Below are 23852 nucleotides of genomic sequence, written 5' to 3'. Positions count from 1 at the left end.
ACTGTAGTCTGACATATCAGTAGATACACTATGCTCTTTCTGTATGTATACTGTAGTCTGACATATCAGTAGATACACTATGCTCTTTCTGTATGTACTGTATACTGTAGTCTGACATATCAATAGATACACTATGCTCTTTCTGTATGTATACTGTAGTCTGACATATCAATAGATACACTATGCTCTTTCTGTATGTATACTGTAGTCTGACATATCAATAGATACACTATGCTCTTTCTGTATGTATACTGTAGTCTGACATATCAATAGATACACTATGCTCTTTCTGTATGTATACTGTAGTCTGACATATCAATAGATACACTATGCTCTTTCTGTATGTATACTGTAGTCTGACATATCAGTAGATACACTATGCTCTTTCTGTATGTACTGTATACTGTAGTCTGACATATCAGTAGATACACTATGCTCTTTCTGTATGTACACTGTAGTCTGACATATCAGTAGGCCTAAGTTACTCAGTGATTGTTGGCCAATGTTACAATCTAATTTCATATTGAAAGAAAATAGATTACTTTAGCTTACTGTAACCAATCATATCATATTTGTGGATCTTCTGCAGAACTTAGAGATGACCAGGCCATAGTGGTAGACACTGGCTGTTCACACCAGAACAGAGTCGGCCAGGCCATGGTGGAAGAGATGACCAGGCCATGGTGGAAGAGATGGCCAGGCCATGGTGGAAGACTCCGGCTGTTCACACCAGAACAGGAGACCGGCTATTGTGAACATGATGGTGGCAATCAATACCATTAGACTAGGAGAAATCCAGAACCACATAATTGCAGACACAATATTCAATAACATTCACCAGGTGGGCTTGTCTACATTGGACCGTGTGTTACAGCACAACCGAATCCACATGAAACAGGTCTACAGGGGAGCCATCTGAGCGAAACTCAGAGAGGGTTACAGAACAGAGCTATGAATATGTGCAAGTAAGTACTAAACTGTGAATTTACTATCATATCAGCACTGTATAGACACATTACAGTACTGTAATCCAGTGTATTGTGGCTCACCATATTGACTGCTCTGGGTCTATGTCATATATTGTCTTGTCTGTTTCAGAGAGTCTTGGATGCCACTGCAATTCAGCATGTTTATATTTACATTGATGAGGCTGGCTTCAACCGAGCCAAGAGATGGGTACGGAACATTATTGTGCCATTGTGAATGTCCCTGGACAGCTTGGAGGGAATATCACCATGTGTGCAGTCGTTAGCCAACAAGGCGTCCTCCATCACCATGCCAACCTTGCCATCACCATGCCAACCTTGCCATCACCATGCCAACCTTGGTCCCTACAACACCGCCCTTCTCATCACATTCCTGGACACACTACATGGCATCCTCATTCCAGCCGAGCAGAGGAGTGGACCAGAGCAGACCAGGTATGTTGTTATCTGGGACAGCACGAGTTTCCACCGGGCTTCTCTGGTCTGCAACTGGTTCATCGATCACCCACAATTTTTTGTTCTATACCTTCCACCATATTCCCCATTCCTAAACCCAATTCAAGAGGTTTTTTCGGCATGGCGATGGAAGGTGTATGACCGCCATCCATTGTTACATGCCAAAAAATAAGGAGTTAAATACATGTTATAAAATAAAACAATTCCTGGTCTTATATCGCTCATATATAGGACAGACACTTCAGAACAAACTTCCTTTAGATTTTTGGGAATTACTATCTGTTGTTCCATGTAGTGAATCTGTTATTCATTGCATTTGTATGGACTAATAATCAAATAGCAAAATTATCCTTGACATGACATTCTTAAAACAATTCCTTATATCTTAGTAGTTTTTCAGGATTTAAAAAAACGGAATGTAGCTAAGCACAGGCAAAAGCCTGGAGGAAAACCTGGTTCAGTCTGCTTTCCACCAGACACCAGACAGAGATGAATTCACCTTCCATCAGGACAATAACCTAAAACACAAGGACAAATCGACAATGGAGTTGCTTACCAAGAAGACAGAGAATGTTCCTGAGTGGCCGAGTTACAGTTTTGACTTAAATATACTTAAATACAGTTGAAGTCGGAAGTTTCCCTTAGCCAAATACATTTAAACCCAGTTTTTCACAATTCCTGACATTTAATCCTAGTAAAAATTCCCTGTTAAGTCAGTTAGGATCACCACTTTATTTTAGGAATGTTAAATGCCAGAATAATAGTAGAAAGATTGATTTATTTAAGCTTTTATTTCTTTCATCACATTCCAAGTGGGTCAGAAGTTTACATACACTTTTAACTTGGGTCCAATGTTTCAGGTAGCCTTACACAAGCTTCACACAATAAGCTGGGTGAATTTTGTCCCATTCCTCCTGACAGAGCTGGTGTAACTGGGTCAGGTTTGTAGACCTCTATGCTCACACACATTTTTTCAGTTCTGCCCACAGATTTTCTATGGGATTGAATCAAATCAAATTTTATTTGTCACATACACATGGTTAGCAGATGTTAATGCGAGTGTAGCAAAATGCTTGTAGTGTAGCGAAATGCTTGTCAGGTCAGGGCTTTGTGATGGCCACTCCAATACCTTGACTTTGTTGTCCTTAAGCCACTTTGTCCCAACTTTGGAAGTGTGCTTGGGGTCATTGTCCATTTGGAAGATCCATTTGCAACCGAGCTTTAACTTCCTGACTGACTGATGTCTTGAGATGTTGCTTCAATATAACCACATAATTTTCCTCCCTCATGATGCCATCTATTTTGTGAAGTGCACCAGTCCCTCCTGCAGCAAAGCACCCCCACAACATGATGCTGCCACCCCTGTGCTTCACGGTTGGGATGGTGTTCTTTGGCTTTTTCCTCCAAACAAAACAATGGTCAGTATGGCCAAACAGTTCTATTTTTGTTTCATCAGACCAGAGAACATTTCTCCAAAAAGTATGATCTTTGTCCCCATGTACAGTTGCAAACCATAGTCTGGCTTTTTTTATGGCGGTTTTGGAGCAGTGGCTTCTTCCTTGCTGAGTGGTCTTTCAGGTTATGTCAATATAGGACTCGTTTTACTGTGGATGTTTATACTTTGTACCTGTTTCCTCCAGCATCTTCACAAGGTCCTTTGCTGTTGTTCTGGGATTGATTTGCACTTTTCGCACCAAAGTACGTTCATCTCTAGGAGACAGAATGCGTCTCCTTCCTGTGCAGTATGACGGCTGTGTGGTCCCATGGTGTTTATACTTGAGTACTATTGTTTGTACAGATGTGGTACCTTTGGAAACCGTTTGGAAATTGCTCCCAAGGATTTACCTGACTTGTGGAGGTCTACAATTTTCTTCTGAGGTCTTGGCTGATTTCTTTTGACTTTCCCATGATGTCAAGCAAAGAGGCACTGAGTTTGAAGGTAGGCCTTGAAATACATCCACAGGTACACCGCCAAATGACTCAAATGATGTCAATTAGCCTATCAGAAGCTTCTAAAGCCATGACATCATTTTCGGGAATTTTCCAAGCAGTTTAAAGGCACAGTCAACTTAGTGTATGTAAACCTCTGACCCACTGAAATTGTGATACAGTGAATTATAAGTGAAATAATCTGTCTGTAAACAATTGTTGGACAAATGACTTGTGTAATGCACAAAGTAGATGTCCTAACCGACTTGGCAAAACTATAGTTTGTTAACAAGAAATTTGTGGAGTGGTTGAAAAACGAGTCTTAATGACTCCAACCTAAGTGGATGTAAACGAGTCTTAATGACTCCAACCTAAGTGGATGTATACGAGTCTTAATGACTCCAACCTAAGTGGATGTAAACGAGTCTTAATGACTCCAACCTAAGTGGATGTAAACTTCCGACTTGCTGGATGTCTAGCTATGATCAACAACCAATTTAACAGAGCTTGAAGAATTTTGAAAATAATAATTGCAAATGTTGCGCAATCCAAGTGTGCAAAGTTTTTAGAGACTTAACCAGAAAGACTAACAGCTGTAATCGGCATTGAGGTGTGAATATTTACTGTATGTAAATTAGATATTTCTGAATTATATTTTCAAATAATCCGCAAAAACATGTTCTCACTTTGTTATTATGGGGTATTGTGTGTCGATGGGTGAGAAAAAAGTAGATTTAACCCATTTTGACAACGATATGAGGGAATAAGTCAAGGTGTATGAATACTGTCTAATCGTTGCCAAAGGTGCTTCAACAAAGTGCTGAGTAAAGGGTCTGAATACTTATGTAAATGTGATATTTCTGTTTTTTATTTTTAATAAATTAGCAAACATTTCTAAAAAAAACTATTTTTTTGTTTTGAAGGCACTGTATCAGAAACAAAGTATTGAATTGCCCCTCTAGGATAAATATATATATTTTTTTATGTAATTCAATTGAACCATAGACTTCCTGTATGTTTTGGGTGTGAATGGATGCTTGCTGTGTGACAGATGGGCTTAATGCGTCATTGTGTGACGTGACCGTTAATGGGTTGGAGTGTGTTTGTAACGGATCACCTATGTGATGGAGGGCATTAATAATGCAGCTGGGTGGTGCTAAAGGAGTGTGTCCCAAATGGAACCCTATCCTTATAGGCCCTGGTCAAAAGTAGTGCACCCTATTCCCTATAGGCCCTGGTCAAAAGTAGTGCACTATAAAGGGAATAGGGTGCCATTTTGGGATCCAGACAGTATAACGCAGGGTGGTGCTGAAATGGGTCTCTCTCTACACACCAGATGTGACTGTGAGGTTATTACCATTCATGTGGTGGGTGTGATCGGAGGGGGGGGGGGGGGGGGGGGTGTCTGATTAGTGGGATATTAATACAGTCTCATCCTCTGTACTGTGGACTTCCTGGTAGAAGTGTGTCTGTGACCTTTAGCCTTTCTCCTCTTCATCACTCCTCTCACAGAGCTACGTCTTGATCCGGAATGTTAAGCCATGTTTTTAACAACGCTGGCTGGGTTGATTCTACTCACCCTTCTCCTGTTCACTTTCCTTATCACTCAATCCTCTCCTTCTCATCTTCACTCTTTCTCTCCTTCTCTCCTTCACTCCTTCTCTCCTTCTCTCCTTCTCATCTTCTCTCCTTCACTCCTTCTCTCTTTCTCTCTCTCTCCTTCTCTCCTTCTCATCTTCTCATCTTCTCTCCTTCACTCCTCATCTCTTTCTCTCTTTCACTCCTTCTCTCCTTCTCTCCTTCTCTCCTCTCCTTCTCTCTTTCACTCCTTCTCTCCTCTCCTTCTCTCTTTCTCATCTTCTCATCTTCTCATCTTCACTCCTTCTCTCCTTCTCTCTTTTACTCCTTCTCTCCTTCTCTCCTTCTCTCCTTCTCATCTTCTCTCCTTCTCTCCTTCTCTCCTCTCCTTCACTCCTTCTCTCTTTCACTCCTTCTCTCCTTCCTTCTCTCCTTCTCTCCTTCTCTCCTCCTCTCCTCTCCTTCTGTCTTTCTTTTTCTGCCATCTCTCTGTCGTTCTCTTTCGCGCTAAAGTATATTTTTCTCATTATCTATCTATCTCTCAATCCTCCCCTTCTCATCTTCACTCCTTCTCTCCTTCTCTCCTTCACTCCTATCTCTCTGTCTCTATAAATAATTTACAAACATGGTCTTCTGAAGCAGTTATCAGTAAAAGCTGGGAATGTCACAGAAACTCCTGATGGTGTAGTGATCTTAAGGGAGATCTTCCCCTTTCAGTGTTTCTGTGTCTCTCCAGAGAGTTGCTGCCCACACGAATCGAACTGACTGACAAAAACGCTGCCACACAGATGTGGACACTCCTCCACCCCCCACACACACAGGCAATCTACCAACACACTGAATACAGTCTATACACATATATTACAAAACCTAATTACACAAATACTACCCAGAGACATAAGAGCTAACTATACACACACACACACACTCACACACACAGACACACACACACACCAAATACACACGCACACCAACAGCTAACAGGTACATACTCATAAACACATGTACAGATGTAGGATCTTAATTTGAGACAATTTGCTACAGCATGAAAATAATCCTGCAGCAACAGGAAATGTGCATTATTTGGTGGATTATAATTAATGGACATTTTTGTTGGGGTTGATAAATTTTTTTGTGGAAAAATTACAAACTTACAAATTACAAACCTTTTTAAACCTCAAATACACTACATTTCCTGCATTGCAGAAAAGTTCTCCTGCAACAGTGATCAAATTAAGATCTTACATCTGTATGAACACACACAGTCACACACCCTGCCACCGCTCTGACCTTTCCCCTGTTGAGTTTGAGGGGGGAAGTCCCACAGCGACAGAGCGACCAGGGAGCTCTTACTGTTCTGTTCAGCTCTCTCTCTCTCTGACTTAATTAAACCCATCTAATGGCTTCTGCTACCTGCTGCTACCTGCTGCTGTCAGGGCCTCTCCGAGCCTCCCAATAAAATCACCACTAAATGCCAGATTAATGTTCCCTCCTACTTAATAACCCAAACAACACAACACAGAATAAACACCACATCCCAACACCATGGACTAGCAGAGAGAAAGCCCATGGTTCAAGGACCAAGTAGAATGGCTCCATCATTAAAATGGTGGTACTACTGAAAGAATATTGAAACTAGAAAACTAACAGAACACTATATCACCACGGTTACAAAACTAACAGAACACTATATCACCACGGTTACAAAACTAACAGAACACTATCTCACCACAGTCACAAGACTAACAGAACACTATCTCACCACGGTTACAAGACTAACAGAACACTATCTCACCACGGTTACAGGACTAACAGAACACTATCTCATCACAGTCACAAAACTAACAGAACACTATCTCACCACAGTCACAAAACTAACAGAACATTATCTCACCACAGTCACAAAACTAACAGAACACTATCTCACCACAGTCACAAAACTAACAGAACACTATCTCACCACGGTTACAAGACTAACAGAACACTGGCTACAGATGTGAGTGCTACGGGGCGGTAGTCATATAGGCAGGACACCTTCGCTTCCTTGGGCACAGGGACTATGGTGGTCTGCTAAATTAAAACATGTTGGTATTATAGACTCGGACAGGGAGAGTTTGAAAATGTCAGTGAAGACACATGCCAGTTGGTCAGCGCATGCCAGCAGTACAAGTCCTGGTAATCCGTCTGGCCCTTCGGCCTTGTGAATGTTGACCTGTTTAAAGGTCTTACTCACATCGGTTGCGGAGAGCATGATCACACAGTCTTCCGGAATAGCTGGTGCTCTCATGCATGTTTCAGTGTTATTTGCCTCGAAGCGAGCATAGAAGTCATTTAGCTCGTCTGGTAGGCTCATGTCATTGGGCAGCTCTCGACTGTGCTTCCCTTTGTAGTCTGTAATAGTTTGCAAGCCCTACCACATCCGATGAGCGTCAGAGCCGGTGTAGTACGATTTAATCTTAGTCCTGTATTGACATGTTGCCTGTTTGATGGTTTGTCAAAGGGCATAGCAGGATTTCTTATAAGCTTCCGGGTTAGATTCCCCCTCCTTGAAAGCGGCAGCTCCAGAGCCGGCCAGACAGGACACAGTGTCCCCCAGAGCCGGCCAGACAGGACACAGTGTCCCCCAGAACCGGCCAGACAGGACACAGTGTCCCCCAGAGCAGGCCAGCCAGGACACAGTGTCCCCCAGAGCCGGCCAGACAGGACACAGTGTCCCCCAGAGCCGGCCAGCCAGGACACAGTGTCCCCCAGAGCCGGCCAGCCAGGCAGAGAGCAGAGCAGTGGACTCAGGTGGGCTTGGATGAAATGTACTGGAAAGGAAGAGAACATTCTCTCTCTTTGGGTCAAAACAGCCACACTCTGCCATTTGCTAAATAGACGGAGAACATGAATCTCTCGCTCTCTCCATCTCCCTAGATCCCCAATCGCTGTCTCCTCTCTGATTGTTCTCTCTCTCTCTCTCTCTCTCTCTCTCTCTCTCTCTCTCTCTTTCCTCTCTCTCTCTCTCTCTTTCCTCTCTCTCTCTCTCTCTCTCTCTCTCTCTCTCTCTCTCTCTCTCTCTCTCTCCCATCTCTTCTTCTCTATTTCTCCCGCTTGTCTTACACCATTATTCTCATTTACTAACTATCTCCATTTCTGTATCCTCCCTCTCTTCTCTCACTCTCAACCCCCCCTCAATCTCTATCTCTCCATCCCCTCACTCTCTCTTTAACAACCCATATTGTGACACTGACACTGTCATTTATCAATTTAGCTAACACTGTCTGGGGTATAACACTCAGAGTGCAGCCCAAATGGCACCCTATTCCCTATATAGTACACTACTTTTGACCAGAATCCGATGGGCCCTATTCAAAAGTAGTTTACTACATAGTGAAACCACTCTGTGCATAATAAATAACATCACCACCCTAGTAAACAGTTTCCTGTAAAACCTCATCCCATTAATGACAAACGGTTTCCTGTAAAACCTCATCCCGTTAACGACATAAACTGTTTCCTGTAAAACCTCATCCCGTTAACGACAAACTGTTTCCTGTAAAACCTCATCCCGTTAATGATAAACGGTTTCCTGTAAAACCTCATCCCGTTAATGATAAACGGTTTCCTGTTAAACCTCATCCTGTTAACGACAAACTGTTTCCTGTAAAACCTCATCCCGTTAACGACAAACGGTTTCCTGTTAAACCTCATCCTGTTAACTACATATACGGTTTCCTGTTAAACCTCATCCCGTTAACGACAAACGGTTTCCTGTAAAACCTCATCCTGTTAACTACATAAACGGTTTCCTGTTAAACCTCATCCCGTTAACGACAAACTGTTTCCTGTAAAACCTTATCCCGTTAACGACAAACGGTTTCCTGTTAAACCTCATCCCGTTAACGACAAATGGTTTCCTGTTAAACCTCATCCTGTTAACTACATAAACGGGTTCCTGTTAAACCTCAATCCCTTAAAGACAAATGGTTTCCTGTAAAACCTCATCCTGTTAACTACATAAACGGTTTCCTGTTAAACCTCATCCTGTTAACTACATATACGGTTTCCTGTTAAACCTCATCCCGTTAACGACAAATGGTTTCCTGTAAAACCTCATCCTGTTAACGCCAAACGGTTTCCTGTTAAACCTCATCCCGTTAACGACAAACGGTTTCCTGTTAAACCTCATCCCGTTAACGACAAATGGTTACCTGTAAAACCTCATCCCGTTAACGACAAACGGTTTCCTGTAAAACCTCATCCCGTTAACTACATAAACAGTTTCCTGTAAAACCTCATCCTGTTAACTACATAAACAGTTTCCTGTAAAACCTCATCCCGTTAACGACAAACTGTTTCCTGTAAAACCTCATCCCGTTAACGACAAATGGTTTCCTGTAAAACCTCATCCCGTTAACACCATATGGTAATACCAGTGTATACATCTTGTTTGTTTCAACATATGTATTTGGATACGACACATAAAGGAGAGAAAAGAGCAACAGAAGTTAAACCAGTGTTTTCTGACACCATACTGCCATCCAGTGTTGTACCCTGTGACCATTATGATATGAATACTGCCCCCGTGTGGTGTCAGTAGAGTACTACACCAGTTCACATCGTCTCACTAGGCTTCCGTCTGAGGTCGAGACCGTGGGAACAAACAGCCTCCTAAATATACATAGACATGAAAGTCTCCTCCTCTCTATTATGACAAAATGAAGGTTCAACCTATTGACCAGGGTTACCCCCAAAAACTCAGTCATGGGGATCCTCCTGGGGGAAAGCTTTGATTATTTGAATCAGCTGTGTATTGCTAGGGGAGGGGGGGGGGGACAAAATGTTCAGCCGGTGGGACAGAGGTTGGGAAACTAGACATAGAAGAATTCTTTAGAGAACCTGTCAGCAAAGCACTCTACTCCCTAATGTGTCGCCTATGGTTGAGAATGCATATGGAGACAGTTTGTTGAATTTTGCAGTGGCTATTAAAACGCAAGGCCATTAAAAGCTTAATGACCTCTGGTTTCAACAGAGAGAATATTAAAGTCCACGATCACCATACTAGTTACATTACTGGGTGGTTTATACTGCCAACCCTCTATTCATGCATCAGATATATACTACTGGGTGGTTTATACTACTGGGTGGTTTATACTAATGGATGGTTTACACTACTGGGTGATATATACTACTGGGTGGTTTAAACTACTGGGTGGTTTACACTACTGGGTGATTTATACTACTGGGTGATATATACTACTGGGTGATATATACTACTGGGTGGTTTATACTACTGGGTGGTTTACACTACTGGGTGATTTATACTACTGGGTGATATATACTACTGGGTGGTTTAAACTACTGGGTGGTTTACACTACTGGGTGATTTATACTACTGGGTGATATATACTACTGGGTGATATATACTACTGGGTGGTTTAAACTACTGGGTGGTTTATACTACTGGGTGGTTTACACTACTGGGTGGTTTATACTACTGGGTGATATATACTACTGTTTATGTATATTACTGGGTGGTTTATACTACTGGGTGATATATACTACTGGGTGACTTATACTACTGGGTGGTTTAAACTACTGGGTGGTTTATACTACTGGGTGGTTTATACTACTGGGTGGTTTATACTACTGGGTGATATATACTACTGTTTATGTATATTACTGGGTGGTTTATACTACTGGGTGATATATACTACTGTTTGATGTATATTACTGGGTGGTGTATACTACTGGGTGATGTATACTACTGGGTGATTTATACTACTGGGTGGTTTATGCTACTGGGTGGTTTATACTACTGGGTGATGTATACTACTGGGTGATGTATACTACTGGGTGATTTATACTACTGGGTGATTTATACTACTGGGTGATGTATACTACTGGGTGATGTATACTACTGGGTGATGTATACTACTGGGTGATATATACTACAGGGTGATGTATACTACTGGGTGGTTTATACTACTGGGTGGTTTATACTACTGGGTGGTTTATACATGCTCAGTGCATTACTTCACTCTCAGGTCTTGACATAAAAAAAATCCAATGTTGCCACAAAGCGATAGTCTCTCTAGAGAGAGAGAGGTTCAACATCGCAAGACTTCTGGGAACCCTTGCTAAACAGACCAATCAGAGCCGGCCAGGGGTTTGGGGTTTGAGAAGTCAATGAGAGAAGGGAAAATTTCAACCCTAAGTTGTTCTAAAGACGAGCTACATTTCAGCTAATACTGTATCTTACGTAGTTGAATGTGTTTTTACTCCAATCTTGTGAAATTGATAAACTGACACGTTTTCATTTTTTCGTCAAAAAACAACTTCATATGGAAGGAGTGCCTTTGATTTGACGTCCTTCTGATCAGCACGAGATGACCATTATACCCGATGACGTCGCCATGACATCGTCGCCATGACATCGACCTACAAGTGTGATCTGAGATTTTATTGGAGAAGCAGTGTTTACCTAGCTTCATACTGTACTGCAGTGGCGACCCATCCTTCAGGGAAGGTGGGGCAGAGTTAGATATATATATTTTTTGTGTGCCTGTTGTGCATGTTATTTTGGCATTAATACGTGTCACATATCAGTTTCCAAACAATGTATACATTTTTTTTTTTTTAAATTGAGTCAATAAAGTCGCATTTTTTTCTTGAGTAAGACAACTCCAAAATGCAGGAGTTTCAGCCTAGCCCAGTGCTTTCTGTGGTGGTGGGCCAGACAGCTCCAAAATGCAGGAGTTTCAGCCTAGCCCAGTGCTTTCTGTGGTGGTGGGCCAGACAGCTCCAAAATGCAGGAGTTTCAGCCTAGCCCAGTGCTTTCTGTGGTGGTGGGCCAGCCAGCGGGAAATGCAGGAGTTTCAGCCTAGCCCAGTGCTTTCTGTGGTGGTGGGCCAGACAGCTCCAAAATGCAGGAGTTTCAGCCTAGCCCAGTGCTTTCTGTGGTGGTGGGCCAGACAGCGGGAAATGCAGGAGTTTCAGCCTAGCCCAGTGCTTTCTGTGGTGGTGGGCCAGACAGCTCCAAAATGCAGGAGTTTCAGCCTAGCCCAGTGCTTTCTGTGGTGGTGGGCCAGACAGCTCCAAAATGCAGGAGTTTCAGCCTAGCCCAGTGCTTTCTGTGGTGGTGGGCCAGACAGCTCCAAAATGCAGGAGTTTCAGCCTAGCCCAGTGCTTTCTGTGGTGGTGGGCCAGCCAGCGGGAAATGCAGGAGTTTCAGCCTAGCCCAGTGCTTTCTGTGGTGGTGGGCCAGCCAGCGGGAAATGCAGGAGTTTCAGCCTAGCCCAGTGCTTTCTGTGGTGGTGGGCCAGACAGCTCCAAAATGCAGGAGTTTCAGCCTAGCCCAGTGCTTTCTGTGGTGGTGGGCCAGACAGCTCCAAAATGCAGGAGTTTCAGCCTAGCCCAGTGCTTTCTGTGGTGGTGGGCCAGACAGCTCCAAAATGCAGGAGTTTCAGCCTAGCCCAGTGCTTTCTGTGGTGGTGGGCCAGCCAGCGGGAAATGCAGAGTGTAGGGGTTGGTAATGTTCTCTAGTTGCCCCATGATTGGCTCAATGTTCTGTCACTTAATAGGGACACTACGTCACAGGAAAGTCTATGGGGAGAACTCGAAAATTCAAGCCCCTTGGGTGCTGCCATAGATTTACATTAGAAGTGCCCATCCAAGAAGGCTCAAGGTCATTGGCCACAGATAAAATGACGTCAAATCACCTTATATCTACCGTAGCTTCGATTGGACACATCGTGTCAACATCATACTTTCAAAATCTTAGCTATCAAGCCAGACAAGCGGTCATCATCATGAATCAAGTTGGACAATCTACTGGCAAATCTTTTTCAATCCTTATAGATAAAACATATTGGTGCTCACCGGCCATTGGACATAAACGTCACACAACAAGTTTGAATTTCCAAATTCAACAATGAGTGGTTTGGAAGGAATCAGTGGCTCACTGCAAGCATTGCAAAGCAATCACTAGCCTGCTATTCAGTGGAGTGGCTGTGTGGTCCCAAGTCTGGGTTTAAGGGTCTCTTTTCCAAGTTTAAAAGGATAAACATTCAACATTGGCCATGCTGTCAATCCAGCATGACTTCTGCCGCAACTGAAAACAACTGAAAACTTGGAACTGGGAAATCTCAGACTTCAGTGAGTTAAAGACAACTGGGTACTCTTTAAAAATATTTTAAAAACAGCTCCGACTGGCAAAAAAAACAACATTTTGAACAGTCATCCAACTGGGAGTTCCAAGTCGGGGACTGTCTAGAGCTTTCTAGAGTTTTCTAGAGCTTTCTAGACTTTTCTAGAGCTTTCTAGAGCTTTCTAGACCTTTCTAGAGTTTTCTAGAGCATTCTAGACCTTTCTAGAACTTTCTAGAGTTTTCTAGACCTTTCTAGACCTTTCTAGAGCTTTCTAGAACTTTCTAGAGCTTTCTAGAACTTTCTAGAGCTTTCTAGACCCGAACCTCGCTGACGTCATGGTTCAACCTTTTCTGAGTTGTTGATGACAAAAGGTTGAAGAAGGAGGTTGACAACAAGAAGGAGGTTGACAACAAGAAGGACCGCCGCGCCACCTTCCTGTTCAAGTGAGCACAGCACAACAAGGTGAGTCCAAAAAATGTATTGTACGCTGCTGCATAAATGATGTAATATGTCAGGGAGAGATGTATACTGTAGGTAAGAAAGTAACACTAAGTGTGTAGTAAGCTGTTAGTAGCCCATGTGCCTCACCCTAATAATGCTGCTGCATAAATGATGTAATATGCCCGGGAGAGATGTATACTGTAGCTAAGAAAGTAACACTAAGCTGTTAGTAGCCCATGTGCCTCACCCTAATAATGCTGCTGCATAAATGATGTAATATGCCAGAGAGATACAGGGCTTTCGGAAAGTATTCAGACCACTTGACTGTTTCCACATGTTGTTTCCTTACAGCCTTACAGCCTAAAATTGATTAAATCATGTTTTTCTTTTACTCATCAATCTACACAATAATGACAAAGCGAAAACACTTATTTACATAAGTATTCAGACCCTTTGCTATGAGACTTGTAATTGAGCTCAGGTGCATCCTGTTTCCAGTGATCATCCTTGAGATGGTTCTACAACTTGGAGATCACCTGTGGTACAGTAAATTAAATTGAATGGACGTGATTTGTGCCTTTCCAAATCATGTCCAATCGGTTGAATTTACCACAGGTGGACACAGAAGTTGTAGAAACATCTAGGATGATATATATGGTTCCACAGTTGTGTCAGAAGGTGAGTGTAGCTGGTGCATGAAGTCAGACGCAGGAGAGCAAAATGAGTGAGCAACGTACTTTACTCAAAAAATAAAAGCACAAGATAAACAAATACAATTGACCAAAATACCAACCGTAAATATTACACACGGGTGAACACAGCACCCGTCGAAAAACCAGCCATCAGGAACCGAACTGAACATAGAAATAATGACACACAACAAACATGTGGAAACAGAGGGTTAAATACATGAACATGTAATTGGATAATGAAAACCAGGTGTGTAGAAAATAAAGACAAAACCAATGGATAATGAAAGATGGATCAGCGATGGCTAGAAGACCGGTGACGTCGACCGCCGAGCACCGTACAAGGAGAGGGGCCGACCTCGGCGGAAGTCATGACAAGTTGACAGTGCATGTCAGGGCAAAAAACAAGCCATGTCAAACTGAGCAATCGGGGGGGGAAATGCCTTGGTCAGGGAGGTGACCAAGAACCCGATGGTCACTCTGACAGAGCTGTAATAGCTGCCAAAGGTGATTGAACAAAGTACTGAGGAAAGAGTTTGAATACTTATGCAAATGTCATATTTCAGTATTTTTTGTATTCTTTTTTTTTGGTCAACATTTCTACAAACCTGTTTTTGCTTTGTCGTTATGGGGTATTGTGATGTCATTATGGGGTATTGTGATGTCATTATGGGGTATTGTGATGTCATTATGGGGTATTGTGTGTAGATTTATGAGGGGGGAGGGGAAACGAATTAATACATTTTAGAATGAGGCTGTAACGTAACAAAATGTGGAAAAAGTCAAGGGGTCTGAATACTTTTCGAATGCACTGTATGTATACTGTAGTTAAGAAAAAACTAAGTGTATGTGTGTAGTAAGCTGTTAGTTGCCCATGTGCCTCACCCTATTAATTAGGTCCCTTTCCCCCTCATCCCTTTCCCCCTCATCCCTTTCCCTCATCCCTTTCCCCCACTGTTCTGACCTGGTGGTGCACATGTAGCCTGTTCTAGAGAAATTTACAACATCAGATATTGTAAGAGCTTTCATAGTCTGCTTATATGCCCCCTTTATTTATCCTACGGTTCTGACTTGGTGTACAGGGAGAATACCGTAAGAACGGCCCGTGATCTGAATTCTGTCGCTGTACATTTCAAAAGTACTGAACAAATAGTTATATTGACTACTTTCGTCCTAGCTTGCTCATTAATGACTTAATATAAATTACGGATTGTCTCTTATCCGCTTGTCATCCCCTTATGCCATAGTTTGTACAGCTCCATTGTCAGTAGAAAACACATTTGTTTAAGCGAGTCAGCCTTATCAGCTATACTTTCTTAAAAGGCAGTAAATGAGGCTGGATGAACTGTTTCCTGCCAGACAAAGATCCACTGATAGCCAGGTGTAGCAGGGGTAAGGATTCACCACAGGGTGATCCGGGAAAGAAAGCTCTGTTGTTGGGACATCTTTATGCAGGCCCTAACAGTTTACGCGCACTGTTGTCACCGTTATAGTGCAAGTAATGTATTGTTTAGTGTTGTGTTGTGTAGTGGCTTTGCTGGCATGCCTCACGATTGTTTTGTTTTTTCGTTTTTCCCCACCAAGATTTACATGCTAAAATCAATACTGCAATGCCGTCACAGAAGGACTGATAGCTCTGCTGATACCCATAGCATTTCTAGCTTTAAATTATATCTTAATTTTCTCATAGACATCTTCCCGTGAATGGACTGACCTCTATACAATCTGTAATATCGTCGATCACACACAGTTGGGCGTATGAGGTTGTTATCACAACGTTAGAAAACACCAGAGACATTTACAGCACAACACTGCCACCATGTGGTGGTACAAGAAAGTGATACATTTAGCAAATTGTTTCTACAAAAAATATCTAAGGTAAATAAATGTTACTTCACTTTAGACTTCACTAAAAACGGAAAAGCTACATGGAAAGCAATCAAATAAAAAAATATATATATAATATATAATCTTACAGGCAAAATGTAGGAAAATTGACTCACCTGTATAATGTCTGTCATCTTCAAACAGAGACATGGAGGAAGAAAGAAACAGAGAACTCTTTTACTTTCTATTCACACAACAAATACTAGATATAGTGCTCCTTTATATCTTACTGTAAACAGAGTTATACACTACAGAGTTATACACTACAGAGTTATACACTACAAAGTTAAACACTACAGAGTTAAACACTACAGAGTTAAACACTACAGAGTTATACACTACAGAGTTAAACACTACAGAGTTATACAATACAGAGTTAAACACTACAAAGTTAAACACTACAGAGTTAAACACTACAGAGGTATACACTACAGAGTTATACACTACAGAGGTATACACTACAGAGTTAAACACTACAGAGTTAAACACTACAGAGTTAAACACTACAGAGTTATACACTACAGAGTTAAACACTACAGAGTTATACACTACAAAGTTAAACACTACAGAGTTAAACACTACAGAGTTAAACACTACAGAGTTAAACACTACAGAGGTATACACTACAGAGTTAAACACTACAGAGTTAAACACTACAGAGTTAAACACTACAGAGTTATACACTACAGAGTTAAACACTACAGAGTTAAACACTACAGAGTTAAACACTACAGAGTTAAACACTACAGAGTTATACAATACAGAGTTATACACTACAGAGTTATACACTACAGAGTTATACAATACAGAGTTATACACTAACAGAGCCAAACTGTTCTGTTAAAAATGTACATCAATTGGATCCAAGAATAATTTAGCTGCAGTATCTGTACTCACAGTGGCAGACGGGTTTGAGCGAGTCCCATTTGCCCAGCTTGTTGCAGTGTGTGGAGTTCCTTCCAATCAGGATGAATCCTGGCAGACAGCTGTACTGAAGTATGGTCCCCTCCACTGGGGGCCCCAGGGGCCACTCTGATACACGCCCGTTCTCCAGAGATGTCCACACCCGCGGGCATAGTAGTACTGGGGGAGGGAGGGATAGGTCATGGTTAGAGAGGGTAAGAGTGAGAGAGAGAGAGAGAGAGAGAGAGAGAGGCAGAAAGAGTGACAGAGAGAGGGAGAGAGAGAGAGGGAGAGAGAGAGAGAGAGCGGGAGAGAGGGAGAGAGAGGGAGAGAGAGAGGGAGAGATAAAGAGAGAGAGAGACAGAGAGAGAGAGAGAGAGAGAGAGAGAGAGATATATTTGTTTTTTTAACCCTGTGCTACTGTAAAAGTAAAAAGGAACAACCACTAGAAAGACATCAGAGTCTGTGAAGAAGAGCTTTTGGCAGAGAGTCACAGTAACCACTACACAGACAACAGATGGGCATATAGATAATGTAGACGGACAGTGAGTGGTTAGACTGTGGAGGGTGTCGGGGTGCACGGTGGAAGAAGTTATTGATTACATTCACAAAACCAAGTTGCGACGCGATCAAGGACGGGGTCGATAATACCCAGGGTGTTACAGAATGTTGTGTCTTCCTGAAAGGGATCCGTGGTGAACTTGACTCATTCTGGGGATCATGCAACCATGTCATGGCTATGTGCCTCATGCGAAGCTGGTTAGAGGACATTACCTCTTCCAAAAAGCAGTAGAAAAATCAGAGAAAGGTAGGTGGAGGCAGAAAACACGGGGGAGTGTGAGGAGATAGAGAGGTGATTGAATATAGTCAGTTATGGAGTGTGTGAAAGAAGAGTTGTAACTCACAGCATTTGCTGCGCTGCGTGAGGTCAGTCCAGGTACCGTTGGGGAGACACTTCCTCACCTTGGGACCTACGATCCACCTGTTCCCTCTGCAGATGTACTCAATCTCATAGTCCAAGGGGAGCACCTGCACACTGCGGATCTGGATACACACACACACACACACACACACACACACAGACAGACACACAAACACACACACACGCACACACACACATACACACACACACAGACACACACACACACACACAGACACACACACACACACAATGTGAGATAGGGAGCTGTATCTGTTGAATAATTTGCACTACATTTACTCTGGGGAGCAATTATCATATTAAACTGCAATACCGTTAGGCTCTACATGATGTTATAGCTGATCTACATGATGTTACCGCTGATCTACATGATGTTACCGCTGATCTACATGATGTTATAGCTGTTATAGCTGATCTACATGATGTTATAGCTGTTATAGCTGATCTACATGATGTTATAGCTGATCTACATAATGTTACCGCTGATCTACATGATGTTATAGCTGTTATAGCTGATCTACATGATGTTATAGCTGTTATAGCTGATCTACATGATGTTATAGCTGATCTACATGATGTTACCGCTGATCTACATGATGTTATAGCTGTTATAGCTGATCTACATGATGTTATAGCTGTTATAGCTGATCTGCATGATGTTATAGCTGATCTACATGATGTTACCGCTGATCTACATGATGTTATAGCTGTTATAGCTGATCTACATGATGTTATAGCTGTTATAGCTGATCTGCATGATGTTATAGCTGTTATAGCTGATCTACATGATGTTATAGCTGTTATAGCTGATCTGCATGATGTTATAGCTGATCTACATGATGTTACCGCTGATCTACATGATGTTATAGCTGTTATAGCTGATCTACATGATGTTATAGCTGTTATAGCTGATCTACATGATGTTACCGCTGATCTACATGATGTTATAGCTGTTATAGCTGATCTACATGATGTTATAGCTTTTATAGCTGATCTGCATGATGTTATAGCTGATCTACATGATGTTATAGCTGATCTACATGATGTTATAGCTGTTATAGCTGATCTACATGATGTTATAGCTGATCTACATGATGTTATAGCTGTTATAGCTGATCTGCATGATGTTATAGCTGATCTACATGATGTTATAGCTGATCTACATGCTGTTATAGCTGATCTACATGATGTTATAGCTGATCTACATGATGTTATAGCTGTTATAGCTTATCTGCATGATGTTATAGCTGATCTACATGATGTTATAGCTGATCTACATGATGTTATAGCTGATCTACATGATGTTATAGCTGATCTACATGATGTTATAGCTGATCTACATGATGTTACCACTGATCTACATGATGTTATAGCTGATCTACATGATGTTACCGCTGATCTACATGATGTTATAGCTGTTATAGCTGATCTACATGATGTTATAGCTGTTATAGCTGATCTACATGATGTTATAGCTGATCTACATGATGTTACCGCTGATCTACATGATGTTATAGCTGTTATAGCTGATCTACATGATGTTATAGCTGTTATAGCTGATCTGCATGATGTTATAGCTGATCTACATGATGTTACCGCTGATCTACATGATGTTATAGCTGTTATAGCTGATCTACATGATGTTATAGCTGTTATAGCTGATCTGCATGATGTTATAGCTGTTATAGCTGATCTGCATGATGTTATAGCTGATCTACATGATGTTACCGCTGATCTACATGATGTTATGGCTGTTATAGCTGATCTACATGATGTTATAGCTGTTATAGCTGATCTACATGATGTTACCGCTGATCTACATGATGTTATAGCTGTTATAGCTGATCTACATGATGTTATAGCTGTTATAGCTGATCTGCATGATGTTATAGCTGATCTACATGATGTTATAGCTGATCTACATGATGTTATAGCTGTTATAGCTGATCTGCATGATGTTATAGCTGATCTACATGATGTTATAGCTGATCTACATGCTGTTATAGCTGATCTACATGATGTTATAGCTGATCTACATGATGTTATAGCTGTTATAGCTTATCTGCATGATGTTATAGCTGATCGACATGATGTTATAGCTGATCTACATGATGTTATAGCTGATCTACATGATGTTACCACTGATCTACATGATGTTATAGCTGATCTACATGATGTTACCGCTGTTATAGCTGATCTACATGATGTTACAGCTGATCTACATGATGTTATAGCTGTTATAGCTGATCTACATGATGTTATAGCTGATCTACATGATGTTATAGCTGTTATAGCTGATCTACATGATGTTATAGCTGATCTACATGATGTTATAGCTGATCTACATTATGTTACCGCTGATCTACATGATGTTATAGCTGATCTACATGATGTTATAGCTGATCTACATGATGTTTTCGCTGATCTACATGATGTTACCGCTGATCTACATGATGTTATAGCTGTTATAGCTGATCTACATGATGTTACCGCTGATCTACATGATGTTATAGCTGTTATAGCTGATCTACATGATGTTACAGCTGTTATAGCTGATCTACATGATGTTATAGCTGATCTACATGATGTTATAGCTGATCTACATGATGTTATAGCTGATCTACATGATGTTACCGCTGATCTACATGATGTTATAGCTGATCTACATGATGTTATAGCTGTTATAGCTGATCTACATGATGTTACAGCTGTTATAGCTGATCTACATGATGTTATAGCTGATCTACATGATGTTATAGCTGATCTACATGATGTTACCGCTGATCTACATGATGTTATAGCTGATCTACATGATGTTATAGCTGATCTACATGATGTTATAGCTGATCTACATGATGTTATAGCTGATCTACATGTTGTTATAGCTGATCTACATGTTATAGCGGTTATAGCTGATCTGCATGATGTTATAGCTGATCTACATGATGTTATAGCTGATCTACATGATGTTATAGCTGTTATAGCTGATCTACATGATGTTATAGCTGATCTACATGATGTTATAGCTGATCTACATGATGTTCCAGCTGTTATAGCTGATCTACATGATGTTACCGCTGATCTACATGATGTTATAGCTGTTATAGCTGATCTACATGATGTTATAGCTGATCTACATGATGTTATAGCTGTTATAGCTGATCTACATGATGTTACAGCTGATCTACATGATGTTATAGCTGATCTACATGATGTTATAGCTGTTATTGCTGATCTACATGATGTTATAGCTGATCTACATTATGTTATAGCTGATCTACATGATGTTATACCTGATCTACATGATGTTATAGCTGTTATAGCTGATCTACATGATGTTACCGCTGATCTACATGATGTTATAGCTGATCTACATGATGTTACAGCTGTTATAGCTGATCTACATGATGTTATAGCTGATCTACATGATGTTACAACTGTTATAGCTGATCTACATGATGTTATAGCTGATCTACATGATGTTACCGCTGATCTACATGATGTTACCGCTGATCTACATGATGTTATAGCTGATCTACATGATGTTATAGCTGATTTACATGATGTTACAGCTGTTATAGCTGATCTACATGATGTTACCGCTGATCTACATGATGTTATAGCTGATCTACATGATGTTATAGCTGATCTACATGATGTTATAGCTGATCTACATGATGTTATAGCTGATCTACATGATGTTATAGCTGATCTACATGATGTTATGGCTGTTATAGCTGATCTACATGATGTTATAGCTGATCTACATGATGTTATAGCTGATCTACATGATGTTATAGCTGATCTACATGATGTTACAGCTGTTATAGCTGATCTACATGATGTTACCGCTGATCTACATGATGTTATAGCTGATCTACATGATGTTATAGCTGTTATAGCTGATCTACATGATGTTATAGCTGATCTACATGATGTTACCGCTGATCTACATGATGTTATAGCTGATCTACATGATGTTACCGCTGATCTACATGCTGTTATAGCTGATCTACATGATGTTACCGCTGATCTATTATGATGTTATAGCTGATCTACATGATGTTATAGCTGATCTACATGATGTTATAGCTGATCTACATGATGTTATAGCTGATCTACATGTTGTTATAGCTGATCTACATGTTATAGCTGTTATAGCTGATCTGCATGATGTTATAGCTGATCTACATGATGTTACCGCTGATCTACATGCTGTTATAGCTGATCTACATGTTATAGCTGATCTACATGATGTTATAGCTGATCTGCATGATGTTATAGCTGATCTACATGATGTTAGCTGATCTACATGATGTTATAGCTGATCTACATGATGTTATGATCTATTATGATGTTATAGCTGATCTACATGATGTTATAGCTGATCTACATGATGTTATAGCTGATCTACATGATGTTATAGCTGATCTACATGATGTTATAGCTGATCTACATGATGTTATAGCTGTTATAGCTGATCTACATGATGTTATAGCTGTTATAGCTTATCTGCATGATGTTATAGCTGATCTACATGATGTTATAGCTGATCTACATGATGTTATAGCTGATCTACATGATGTTATAGCTGATCTACATGATGTTATATCTGATCTACATGATGTTATAGCTGTTATAGCTGATCTACATGATGTTATAGCTGATCTACATGATGTTATAGCTGATCTACATGATGTTATAGCTGATCTACATGATGTTATAGCTGTTATAGCTGATCTACATTATGTTATAGCTGATATACATGATGTTATAGCTGATCTACATGATGTTATAGCTGATCTACATGATGTTATAGCTGATCTACTTGATGTTATAGCTGATCTACATGATGTTATAGCTGATCTACATGATGTTATAGCTGTTATAGCTGATCTACATGATGTTACCGCTGATCTACATGATGTTATAGCTGATCTGCATGATGTTATAGCTGATCTACATGATGTTACCGCTGATCTACATGATGTTACCGCTGATCTACATGATGTTATAGCTGATCTACATGATGTTACATCTGTTATAGCTGATCTACATGATGTTATAGCTGATCTACATGATGTTATAGCTGATCTACATGATGTTATAGCTGATCTACATGATGTTATAGCTGATCTACATGATGTTATAGCTGTTATAGCTAATCTACATGATGTTATAGCTGATCTACATGATGTTATAGCTGATCTACATGATGTTACAGCTGTTATAGCTGATCTACATGATGTTACCGCTGATCTACATGATTTTATAGCTGATCTACATGATGTTATAGCTGTTATAGCTGATCTACATGATGTTACAGCTGATCTACATGATGTTATAGCTGATCTACATGATGTTACAGCTGATCTACATGATGTTATAGCTGATCTACATGATGTTACCGCTGATCTACATGCTGTTATAGCTGATCTACATGATGTTACCGCTGATCTATTATGATGTTATAGCTGATCTACATGTTATAGCTGATCTACATGATGTTATAGCTGATCTACATGATGTTATAGCTGATCTACATGTTGTTATAGCTGATCTACATGTTATAGCTGTTATAGCTGATCTGCATGATGTTATAGCTGATCTACATGATGTTATAGCTGATCTACATGATGTTATAGCTGATCTACATGATGTTATAGCTGTTATAGCTGATCTACATGATGTTATAGCTATTATAGCTTATCTGCATGCTGTTATAGCTGATCTACATGATGTTACCGCTGATCTACATGATGTTATAGCTGATATACATGATGTTATAGCTGTTATAGCTGATCTACATGATGTTATAGCTGTTATAGCTGATCTACATGATGTTACCGCTGATCTACATGATGTTATAGCTGATCTGCATGATGTTATAGCTGATCTACATGATGTTATA

At 40.7% G+C, this 23852-nt stretch overlaps 1 pseudogene; it reads right to left on the bottom strand.

Moving 5' to 3' along the window:
* Nucleotides 1-23852, bottom strand: part of LOC139372768 (gamma-aminobutyric acid type B receptor subunit 1-like) — a 274428-nt pseudogene that overhangs the window by 186033 nt on the left and 64543 nt on the right.

The sequence above is a fragment of the Oncorhynchus clarkii genome, chromosome 18, assembly GCF_045791955.1.
Source record: "Oncorhynchus clarkii lewisi isolate Uvic-CL-2024 chromosome 18, UVic_Ocla_1.0, whole genome shotgun sequence".
In the NCBI taxonomy this organism is placed as follows: domain Eukaryota; kingdom Metazoa; phylum Chordata; class Actinopteri; order Salmoniformes; family Salmonidae; genus Oncorhynchus; species Oncorhynchus clarkii.
The sequence above is the reverse complement of the archived record's forward strand: the minus strand, read 5'-3'. Positions and strand labels throughout refer to the sequence as shown.